The sequence below is a fragment of the Hydractinia symbiolongicarpus genome, chromosome 14 (assembly GCF_029227915.1).
Source record: "Hydractinia symbiolongicarpus strain clone_291-10 chromosome 14, HSymV2.1, whole genome shotgun sequence".
NCBI lineage: Eukaryota > Metazoa > Cnidaria > Hydrozoa > Anthoathecata > Hydractiniidae > Hydractinia > Hydractinia symbiolongicarpus.
In genome coordinates this window covers 8,160,863-8,172,970 of record NC_079888.1, presented here as the reverse complement: position 1 = coordinate 8,172,970, position 12,108 = coordinate 8,160,863, and the positions used below count along the sequence as shown (strand labels likewise).

General features: G+C 34.4%; 1 long non-coding RNA gene across 1 annotated transcript; it reads right to left on the bottom strand.

Moving 5' to 3' along the window:
• Positions 1-6,619: 6,619 nt before the first annotated feature.
• On the bottom strand, positions 6,620-6,910 carry LOC130626127 (uncharacterized). Its single transcript, XR_008981811.1, has 2 exons — positions 6,870-6,910; positions 6,620-6,786 (listed from the first exon to the last, which is right to left on the bottom strand). It is a non-coding gene; the product is annotated as an uncharacterized LOC130626127 (long non-coding RNA).
• Between the last annotated feature and the right edge of the window lie 5,198 nt (positions 6,911-12,108).

The window sequence follows — 12,108 nt, the reverse complement described above, 5'->3', positions numbered from 1 at the left end:
TTATTTTCAGTAAAAAAGAAAATGTCAGAACTTCAACTATATATGGAAAGCATACACATGTTGGCTGAAACAGCCAATATTTTACTGTAACTTTTTCTTGTGTTATTTTTGTATCAAAATATCTTGGAAGACAACAGGTGCTTCATTAAATTTGCTAGACTTGAAAATAAAACTTTAAATGATTATGCACAACAAAGAGTACTGGAAGTGATTTTTGAGACTGACACCAGAGCAGTAGGTTGAAAGGTGGTTTTCAAAAGTACGCAATGCTGAAAAATTGTACTACCTTTGTTACGTCGTCGCTTAACAAAGAGGTGAATAAAATGAATAGCTTTATTCACTTTCACCAAAGGGTAGATTCAGAGCTAACAGATATTAGGACGACACCAACTAAAACAATCACCATTCTAATGAAATTGGCTGATGCAGTACTGCAGTCTGACAAAGACAGCAGGGTCAAGGAACCTGCAGAAATAATTTCACCAATCCTTGAAGATGTGATGTTATTTGGTCATGCACACCGCAAATTGTCTGTCAAAAGACGAGTAAAGCTTAAAGCCACCTTATACAAAGAAAACGCCAGTATATATGAACATACTTTCTGCGCATCGTACAAGAGCCACTTTGACATCAAAAGCATTAAGCAAAGGTAAAACTATGAGAAAAATTTTCAGGGCAGCTGAATGGACAAACCATAAAACGTTTGCTAAACATTATAGCAGAACCCTAGTAAAGCAGTTTTTCAAAGGAATCTTAAAATACAAAATGTAAATAGTTTGAGTTAAAAATAAAGTTTATGAAATCTCAGAAACCCAGTAATTTTAAACCACGATAAATCTGGGGCCTGGAAACGACGCCTGCATCTAACTCTAGCCATAACGAAAAAAACAACTATGATACTTCAGCTCTATCTTCAATATTAATTACACCAAGAATGGAAGCCAATCTTCAGTTGTTAACTACCGTCCAATAGCACTAACGTCCCACATTATTAAAATCTTTGAGAAAGTTCTAAGAAATAGAATTATTACTTTCCTGGACACACATAACCTTGTTAATCCAACTTAGCATGGTCTTCGTGGATCAAGACTGTGTTTACAGTCAACTACTCGACCATTATGACACAAGTATCACATCATTTCATTAAGGTAAAAATGTAGACGTAATTTATCTTGCTTTTGCAAAGGCGCAAAAGTTAAAAACTTGGCATACAAGGAAAAATGTTAGAAAAAACGGACTCAAATGGTCCATGTAAATGGCAGCATCTCTTCACCAGTGCATGTTCCATATGGTGTTCCACAGGGAAGTGTGCTAGGTCCTCTTTTCTTCATTATTCTTATGTATGATATCATTAAAGCATTTATTAAAGCACACTCTTCTGAAGTTTTATGCTTGCCTCAACAAATACTCACCCTTAATGACTCAGATTTTCAAATGTCACTGAGCCATGTTTATGCCTGGGCAAGTCACAACAATATGCTTTTTAATGAAACAAATTTTGAATTAGTATGATACGGTAAAAACAATGAACTGAAGCAATCTACCTTCAAGTTACCATGCAGAGAAACCATAATAACCAAGAATTTTGTTAAGGACTTAGGAGTAATCCTGAGCACTGACTGTACCTTCATAATAACCAAGAATTTTGTTTAGGACTTAGGAGTAATCCTGAGCACTGACTGTTCCTTCATAATTCATATCAACAATGTTATAGAAAAAGGAAAACGATTGTCAAGCTGGATTCTTAAGTGTTTCAATCAAGAGAACCTTGTAATGCTTACACTATGGAGATCACTATAGTTGTACCCCATCTAGAATATTGTTTGCAGTTATGGTTACCTTCTTCCTTGTGAAATCACTTGAATCAGTACAATCAGTTTTTTGCACAAAATCTATGGTTCTGATATAAAAGATTACTGGGATAATTACTTAAAGTCTTACATAATACACTCATTACAACGAAGAAAAAATAGATACCAAATCATCCACCTGTGAAAAATACTAGAAGGCTTCGTACCAAATTTCCTTCTTCACCCTGTTTTATGCCACATAACGCAAGTAAAAGAAGACTCTGCAAACTCCCAGAAGTGATGTCATCTGCCAGCAAAAGTCACCTCTCCCTTCTGGCACTCACCCTTTTTTAAGCACCCAGACTGCTTAAATCTCTTAACGTTTTTGAAACCTAACTGAATGCACAGTAGGAAAGTGTAAAACCTATCTTGACAATATTCCCTAGACGTTACCTGATGAGCCCCAGGTCTTACATATGCAACAAAATTAAACCTAAACAGCAGTCCCCTGACAGTATATACTTAAAAATGCAAGAGGGTGCCGATAAGCCGCAAACGCCCGCATATATACGGGCGAGCTCGGGCGACTTTTTAAATAAAATTGGCGGTTGTCCCCCGAAACCGCCCGCACTTTCCCGAACTTGCCCGGAACATTCCCGAAATGCAGTTCCTTGTAACAAACCATGCGGACGATGGTTGGGAAAAAGGCGCTTGATGAGAAAGTTTATATATAAGTTATTTAGAAAGTAAACTTCTTCAAAAACAGTTCTTCTAAGAACTTCACTACGACATAGTAAGTTTATTTTAATTTTTATAGTTTTTTTGAATCATATATTAGTGTCTGTTTTTTTTTCTTTTGGGCATTGTTCGCGTCTATGCGGGTTTTTTCGGGCGAATACTTGAATTTTTTTCAAAACGCCAAACTCGCCAGAAAACGCACTTTTTACGGCGTATGCGGCTTATCGGCACCCTCGTAAAAATGCTGCATCTATTCCACTACCTCTTTCAGATATTGGAGCAGCACATAAAGACGCCGTTGAGGTGAATGCTGGTGGAGCACGAAAGATGTGAGTGACCCAACTTAATAATAATAATAATAATAATAAATATTTAAAGTGGCTAGCCCAGAAAATCACAAAAACCTATAGTTAGTGGATTGTTTCCACTGGGGGCCACTAGAACAAAAAAGAAACAAAAAATGATAAACCTTAGACTGCCTCAGCTCAATCAAACATAGTAACAATTATAATCTGTGAAAATTGAAAAGAAAAAGAATAAAAAACAAAAATTAAAAAATTCAAAAGTGATCTCCATTAGAATTTGCCAAATACATTAGAGATGGAAGTCTTAAACGAAAGCAGACTTCCATCACAGGTCACTTGGTCTGGAAGATTATTCCACACTTTTGCAGCTCTAAATGGGAAGGCTTTTTTGCCAAATTCCGTGTTGACCAAGGGAAGTGTGAACCTGTTTTTTGAAGCTCCTCTTGTTTGATGATTATGACAGTTTTTTGTCAAAAGGAATTTTGAGCACATGTAATCAGGAGCAATGTGATTCATGGCTTTGAAAACTAATATGGCATCGTTTTTGATGAGTAAATTATTCATTGAATATTCCCTCTCTTTCCCAAGAAAGGTACGGACACATTTTAATCGTTTTTCTAGTTTTCCCAATCTACCTTGGGTGGCACAAGCCCATGCCGAGGAGCAGTAGTTGAAATATGGCATGACAAGTGCATTAATTAAAAGGTTTTTTGTGTGAGGTGTTAAACAGGATGCAATGGTTCTAATTTTAGAATATTTAATTAGTATATACTATACTTAAAAGATTATCAGGAGTTATCAGAAGTATCCAGTATATCTACTCCTGAAGAATACAAACCTGCAATTGGTTTTGAAGTATAGCTATATATATATTTATATTTGCTGACTGTGATATTTGATGAAGTATTTTTTTGTACCTTCACCTCCCTGCCCAATGCAGGACTGATCGTTTACTGTGCCTGCCAGCTATACCTAGCTAGCTAATGCTATCCTGACTTTTAGTTTAGTAGCTTGCTAGCTGCGCATCATTAGCTAGGCTCAGTTTTCAAATAAAACAAGAGCGGAGGGCAGGGAGGCATCCAGAGTTCACTTTAGCTGTGGTAAAACGGACAAGAAGGGGAAAGAAATCCTATATATAGACATAGGTGAAAAAGTTATGTTAATTGTTCGTGAATTCGATTTTTTCCTGTGTGGTGTGGTGTCACCCAATAGCCGCCATTATACTTTGTACAATAAATGTTTCGCTTGCTAAAAGCGCACGCTCGTAAAATACATAGTCTTGGACGAAGTTACCGTAAAATATGTTTTGTTTTTAGACAGGAAGTTTTTTTTAGTAAGGCTGACCTGATATGCTTAGTATTTAATTTTCAAGCTCCATGCCGTATGTGGAGAAAAATGACCATCATGTCATGCTGGAATGCAGCAATAGTTGGAATAAATCTGCCTTTAAATGACCAAGTCTCAATCTTAATAATGTCAAAAAGAAATAATTTTATGAATACAGCTTACTGGTTAAGGCTCTGGAATTATCACTTTTTATCACTCACAAACAAAAGTTGACATGTAGTATGTCAGTGCAAGTGGTTGTTGGCTGAGTGGTTTAATTTACTGCTTAGAAAAAAGAGAGGTCCCGGTTGATACCTTGTGGTTCACATTTTTTTATTTGCTTTTTATATAACACTGGTGGACCATCACTGGACAAACAATAGAAAAAAATATGTGTATATAACCAAAATGTATCCAACCTTGGTCACACACAATACGAAGAATTTTTACGCTTAGGTAAAGCTAGCCGTACCTAACAGCCGTACCTAAGCCGTACCTTAGCCGTATGTAACTACACTTTTCTTTTTAAGGTGAGGTAATGTATTTTAATGGAAAAAACTGAGCTAATGGTAGTGGTAAATTTGTTGTGTCCCTGAATTTCTGTTTCTCAATCGCCAATGAACCCGCAAAATACGAAAAATGTTAACGAAACATCTTGCTCTTATAGAAACCAAACGGGGGAGAGCGCGGGAAGGTGATTCCCAAATCGACAAATTAAGTACGGCTGGCAATAAAAAGGTGGTTAGTACGAGCGGTGAACTTCAATGCGACTTATCAAGTAAAGTAAAATAAAGGGGATAGGTAAGGAAAAGAGAGGAAAAATATGAAAATTATAAGACAACATATATTTTACGGTTGGGTCCTATCATATAAAAAACAACTTTAACGGCTAAAATATGTACAATAAAAACGAAATTAAGTTAAGTACGGCTAGCTAAAATAAGGTACGGCTGGACCATATTAAGGTACGGCTAGGTCCTATCGTATAAGAAACATCTTCAAATGCTAAAATTGTTCCATAAAAACGAAATTAGGTTAGGTACGGCTAACTAAAATAAGGTACGGCTGGAAAATATTAAGGTACGGCTAGGTCCTATCGTATAAGAAACATCTTCAAATGCTAAAATATGTTCCATAAAAACGAAATTAGGTTAGGTACGGCTAGCTAAAATAAGGTACGGCTGGACCATGTTAAGGTACGGCTAGGTCCTATCGTATAAGAAACATCTTCAACTGCTAAAATTGTTCCATAAAAACGAAATTAGGTTAGGTACGGCTAGCTAAAATAAGGTGCGGCTAGCTAAAATAAGGTACGGCTGGAAAATATTAAGGTACGGCTAGGTCCTATCGTATAAGAAACATCTTCAAATGCTAAAATATGTACAATAAAAACGAAATTAAGTTAGGTACGGCTAGCTAAAATAAGGTACGGCTGGAAAATATCAAGGTACGGCTGGGTCCTATCGTATAAGAAACATCTTCAAATGCTACAAATGTTCCATAAAAACGAAATTAGGTTAGGTACGGCTACCATTGATCAAAATTAAAGTACGGCTGCACATCTATTTAAAGTAAAATAAATTGTATAGCTGAAAATATAGAAAATATTACCTAAGAAACAAAATGTTTTAACAAATACGAACAACGATAATATATAATTATATTTTAATAAATATCACTATCAGTGTCAGATTGATTGCTTACATTCTGTAACGTTTCCATTTCTAGGACCAAATCTGTAACAGATCTATCCGATCTTGATGCAATATATCGAAACGCTAACAACTGTAAAAGAAAGATGTCGATAAAATCAAAGGTCGTAAAGAGTGATTTAGAGGTAGCTGGGATAGATACAGGCCAGTTCTGTTTAAAGTCAGTCAGTGTGACTCTTAACCCAATTGCCAAACAATTAAAAAAAATACTGGGTAAGAACTTGGCCAGGGCTTCCTTCCTTGACGCTGCTAATGACATTCTCTCCATATTACTTCGATATTGTCGACTTCTGATGATAGTGGCGATGCTTTTATCGAAGGTTTCATCATTGACTGTTGCACAACAGTTGTTTCTTATATGATAGGTCCCAGCCGTACCTTAATATTGTCCAGCCGTACCTTATTTTGGTTAGCCGTACCTAACTTAATTTTGTTTTTATTGAACATTTTAGCTTTTGAAGTTGTTTCTTATATGATAGGACCCAGCCGTACCTTAATATTTTCCAGCCGTACCTTATTTTGGCTAGCCGTGCCTAACATAATTTCGTTTTTATTGAACGTTTTTAGCATTTGAAATTGTTTCTTATATGATCAGACCCAGCCGTACCTTAATATTATCTAGCCGTACCTTATTTTGGCAAGCGTATTTAAATTTAGCCAGCTGTAGTCACTTTTAGCGCTAGCTCTAATATTGTCCGCAGCGTAATAATGTTCAATCTTACTTTACTAATGTTTTTCATACATTCAATTTTAAAAATCTCTTTTGTATTTGTATTAAAATCATTTTATAAAAATTATAATACATGTAAGATATATTATTATCGGTATTTCATCATTGAGGATTCCCTGGGGGTTACTGGGGCTCGACGATGGAGTGCTCCATTTTGCATCATTTTTATCGGCATAGATATTCACCTAAAAGACGAAATAAAAGTTAGACAATTTAACTTTGATATACATTAACTACTAATTTTAAGCTTAGAAGCAAGTGGTCTTACACAGAGCTGCTAATTACGAATTTTCTTAAGTACGGCTAAGGTATGGCTAAGGTGCGGCTGTTAGGTACGGCTAGCTTTACTTAACCAATTTTTACTTACCACTTTTAGCCTCAAATCAAACTATCGCCGCTTTTTGTTTATAAACTTTTAAAATGCGATTTAAAAAAAAAATTTATCGCCGCTTTTTGTTTTTAAACATTAAAATGCGATCTAAAAAAACATTTCCATCGCCCCATTTCGTTTATAAACTTTTTAACTTCGATCTAGAAAAATTCGATCTAAAAAACATTTCTATTGTCTTTTTTCCTTTATAAAAACTTTTAAAATGCGATCTAAAAAAACATTTCTATCGGCGCATTTTGTTCTTAAGCTTTTAAAATGCGATCTTAAAAAACATTTCTATCGTCGCTTTTCGTTTATAAACTTTTAAAATGCTATCTAAAAAAACTTTTCTATCGCCGTTCTTCGTTCTTAAATTTTTAAAATGCGATCTAAAAAAGAAAGATTAACGCTAGCTGTATACCCTAGATTGTTATGCATAAGTTAAAAAAATATAACACAAAGGAAGTATAATTATATTTAAACATCCGCGATCATAGTTCTGTTATGAAAAAGTGTTAATGGCCTCGATAGCTTCGAGAATGACATCGAGATGGATGCATCGCGAAGCCCTCTCGATACAATAATTTGAAAGTAAAAAATGTCTATCGCGGATCGAGAATACCGTCGCGATACGCGAAGCGCGATGTTAAACAACCTTTTTCCAGTACTGTATCAGAAAATGTTAAAAAATGTTAAACAAAACAAGAATTGTATCTGGCATCGGTGAACAGTCCGGGTCAAGTTCCAGAAACAAATTCTTTCTTTACCACAAAATTATTAGCCAATGTAGAAATTTATGAGATAATCAAGATCATGAATTTTTTTAAATTCTTATTGAACCCATAAAATTTACTTGTTGAAGATTTTAAGTACTTGTTGACGAATCCATGAGAACTGCTCCTTATAAGTTAAAAGCATTGTTAACAGAAAATATAGTTGTTGTTGTAGGAAATGTTTTCCTATCTAGAAATATAAAAATAATTTCCCCTTCTGTAACTTACCCGCACTGGCGTAAATAAGTGAAAAAAAGGCTTGATTTGACAAAACTTGCTCCCTTAGCTGCTGTTTAAGCAAAAAAAGCAGTCTGTTTGAAATGCAATAGTCTAGGTACATTACCTCCATTTCTGTCTTAAGAAATCTCATTCGTTTCTAGCTATGCTTAGCACCATCTTAAAAAAAACAAGAAACAATCCATCACAGTGCTAAAACTATGTTTTGCTTACAAAATTGTATGAGAGAATGAATGACAATATTAAATCGCTGGGGAGCATTGATCTGCAAACCATATTTAATATTAAGGATGTATAGTGTGGAAAAGGCGCAGAATCCTATATACTCTCCACCGTGCGTAGTTTTCCCTTATATTTACCTAATTTAATGAGGAAATTGGCTTCCCTCTGTTCCGCAAAAATAACACTAAAAGCTGCAATTTTTTCGATCCCTGGTTTGCACCCTGATTGGAGGCAATAATGTTTTAATAGGGAAAACAGCAAATAAAGACTGTCTCAAAATTTCAGTTTATTTTCATAACTATTCAGGCCTATCAATAAGAAAAAAGCTCCCGCGCGACAAAACACGCACGCTGAGAGGGGGAAATTCTGTTTGCGCGAGCGATCTTACAGTTCCAAAATTAAGACAAAAAGAGAAAAGAAACATTAATTTCTGAAGTCGGGGGACGATTTAACCAGTGAACCCCTGAACACTGGAGACTCAAAAGCCTTTATCTTGACTTCATTCGTTACGAAAATTGTATCATGTATATTTGTTAATCTCTTTATCTACTTGTGGTGCTTAATTAATATAACAAAATTCTATTTTTTTTTTAGGTTCGTATATATATTTGAAGATAACTATTTATAGAAAGTGTTTTATTATAGTTTTACAAATAGAGATCGTCCTCGCTGTCCCAGCTCTCGTCACTTGAACAACTATCATCATCTGAGCGATCATCATCAGTTATATTATCGATATGGTTTGGTTCTGACGTATTCAACTTGAGCCGCCTGCGTTTTGCCATGTAGAGCACTCTCGCTCTTTCGATGATTTCTTCCCGCTCCTGAGGTGACCACAGATTATCGTTGCCAGAAATGATCAAAGTATCCTCCAATGTATCGTGAGCCATTGAAAGTCGCCGGTCTGATAGAATGGAAGTGACAGTACTAAAGCACCGTTCAACACTGGAGTTTGATCCGGATATGCTGAGAATCAAAGAGACGAGAAGGCTCACGTTGGGAAATGATTCTCTTTTGTATGTCAACACCGACTTCCACATGTCGCGTATAAACATCATCCACTTCTAACTTTTTCATGTCGATGTATCTTCGTACGATTCCGATTTCAGCATGTCGGGGTCTGGTAACAAAGTAGATTCACAAAACGGAATATCTAAAGGTCATTACTGGAACGATATGTTTTCGCTTCGCACCTAACGTGAATGGTTGGTCAGTTTATGATTAGTAAAATGAACTACTCTATCTAAAATAGAAAATACAATCTCAGGAATTTAGGATATTATCGCTCAGCTACATAACATAGAATCAATCTAGGCGAGTGAAAAATCACTCCACAGAGGCCTCATATTTCAGAATTAGGCGCGTGTTTGCGTGCGCGGGAGCGATCGCGCGCCTCTTATTGATAGGCCTGACTATTAACTATTTAGAATAATAATCGTTCTTGTAAAAAAACAAATTTGTACCATCCTAAAAAAATAAAAAATGAATAGAACAATTTTAAGTTAAATTTCTATTTCAAAAGTTGAAAATTATATTTTACTAGGAAAGCTTCGGAACAAAATGAATTCAAATTTCAGAACGATTTCAGAAACTGTCTAAAAATGATCTCCCAAAACTTACCATCACCCTATTTTGTTACGTATTTTTTAAAAAAAGCTTGAATATTGCTGTATTTTTGTTAAGAGACAGCTTTTTTAAAAACTTCAAAACCAGCATATTTTGTATAGAAACGATTAAAAAGCTTTATCATAAAGCTTTAAACATCGCCTAACTCGTTTAGGACATCAAAAACAAATGTCCTTCTTTGACCTATTTTTATGTTTATATTTTATTTTTATATGCATTTTTATGCCAAAAAGAAATTATTTTTGTCTCAGTGTAAAATGAATATGGAATGAATTTGGAATTGTTTCAGTTGATTTCTGTTGCAAAATTGTTTTTTCTTGTCTAGTTTGGTAAATGAGTTCTTCTTCTAATAATCATATTTGTATTTGTTTTGTTTTTGATTTGGATTAGATGGACAGACGCTAGTACGAATAAGCAGCAAACAGTTGCATTACAGTACTGGAATCTGGGCACTTAACATTAACAACACCTACGTTGCTATCACAATATTTGTGATGTATAAAAGAAAATGGAAATAGCATTGTGCTCAGTATTTCAATGTTGTGAGAATCACAATGTTTATGTTGATTTTCAATGTTTACATTTTAGTTGCTATTGGGTTTTAGAATTTCTGTTTTTAATTTGTGGTACGCACAACAAGTATGCATAATTCTGATTAAAGATGTTTTTTTCTAAGACAGGGATAGGTGGTGAACATTTAAACTTAAAAAGCCCCAACGAGAACACTCAGCATCTGAGCTACCGAACTAGAGAGCTAAAAATAAAATTTTCAATAAAGAAGGAATTTTTTTGAATATTATCTTTTCAATCGTATCTTAAAGGGAACCCGAGGTATAAAATGATGTTGGACTTTACAGAGCTTAGAAAGTTGGTTAACAAGTCTTTTTACATTTTTAAAAAGCTCTTTTTGTGGAACATGGAACAGAAGTTTAAATTTTTATGTGATTTATAACAAAAACTAGCTACTTTCCCTAAAATAGTTATAATATATATGTTTAAAATTATGTTAGCTAAACTCTAATGCAGCAAGACTTTAGTCGATACCATTTAGGAAAAATAATTAAAACAAGATAGAATACGCTTGTCGTAACACCCTCCTCTGTTATGAATTATGCGAAAGACTCTAAATATTCTCAACTAAACAACCATAGTCCAAAAAAGAATTTACACTTATATTTAAGAATAATTTTTGCTGTATAACTTTCAAAACAACACGAGAAAAATTTTGCTGCGTAACTTTTAAAAACAAGTTTTTGAGCATGCAAGCATTTTATTCTTTTCACCTTGGGAACTAGTTAATTATTTTTAGTGAGACAAATTATTATTTTTTCTTCGCAACTAAAAAATGTAAGCTGCGTGCGTTATGCAAAATTACCTAGAAAAAACAGTTGTCGTAACACCCTCCACCGTTGTTTTTTTTGTTTTTCCGTCCATACATTCTCGATAAATTTTTTTTTCGCCGTCTGAATGACCGTAAGGTACTATTGACTTCGCCCGTAAAACAACTAATTAAATTGGAGTCGCCTAATAGAAAATTTTGATATTTTCTGTCATCAGTAATTTTAGACCTGTTGAGGGATGTGCATTCAAACTTTATCAATGCATAGATATTATAAAGGTGAATTGATTACCATATTTTTTTGCCAAGAAGACACTCGTTTGCTCGTCCCATGCCTCCTGATTTTTGGCTGATGACTCAATAATTTGGGATCTGCAACTAGGTTAGCAATAATATTTTGTGGGTTAGTTGTATAAGCCCTATATGTTTACTCCCAAAATTTTATTGGAAACTAACATGAAGATCCCAAGTTCCTTTAAGCCTTTTTAAGGGCTATCTCTAAGTGTTTATTACCTTTTTTGTATTATTATTATTATTTTTATCAACACTCCAGTCCATTTTATCTTGTTAAATGAAAGCCATACAAAGTGCTTTGTTTCGAAAAAAAGAATTCAAACAAAGCTTGTACAAAATTCTTATAAAAGTGATGCGAAATTAAAGTTTTTTATCAAGAAATGAAAACCTTGATAGAAAAACTAAAGGAAGTAAATTGACAACTTTCTCCTCAAAGAGTTTTGGGAATGAACTTTTTTTCAACTAATAGTATTTGATTTTTCTTTTAGTAGAAAATAATACAAGAACATTTTCAAGAAGATGCATTTAATGTATTATTTAAATGATAAAGGTGAACGAGTTTACACATTGAAGAAGGTGGATGCCGATGGAAAATCAACTTTTTCTGCTCATCCTGCAAGGTTTTCACCTGATGATAAAAACTCAA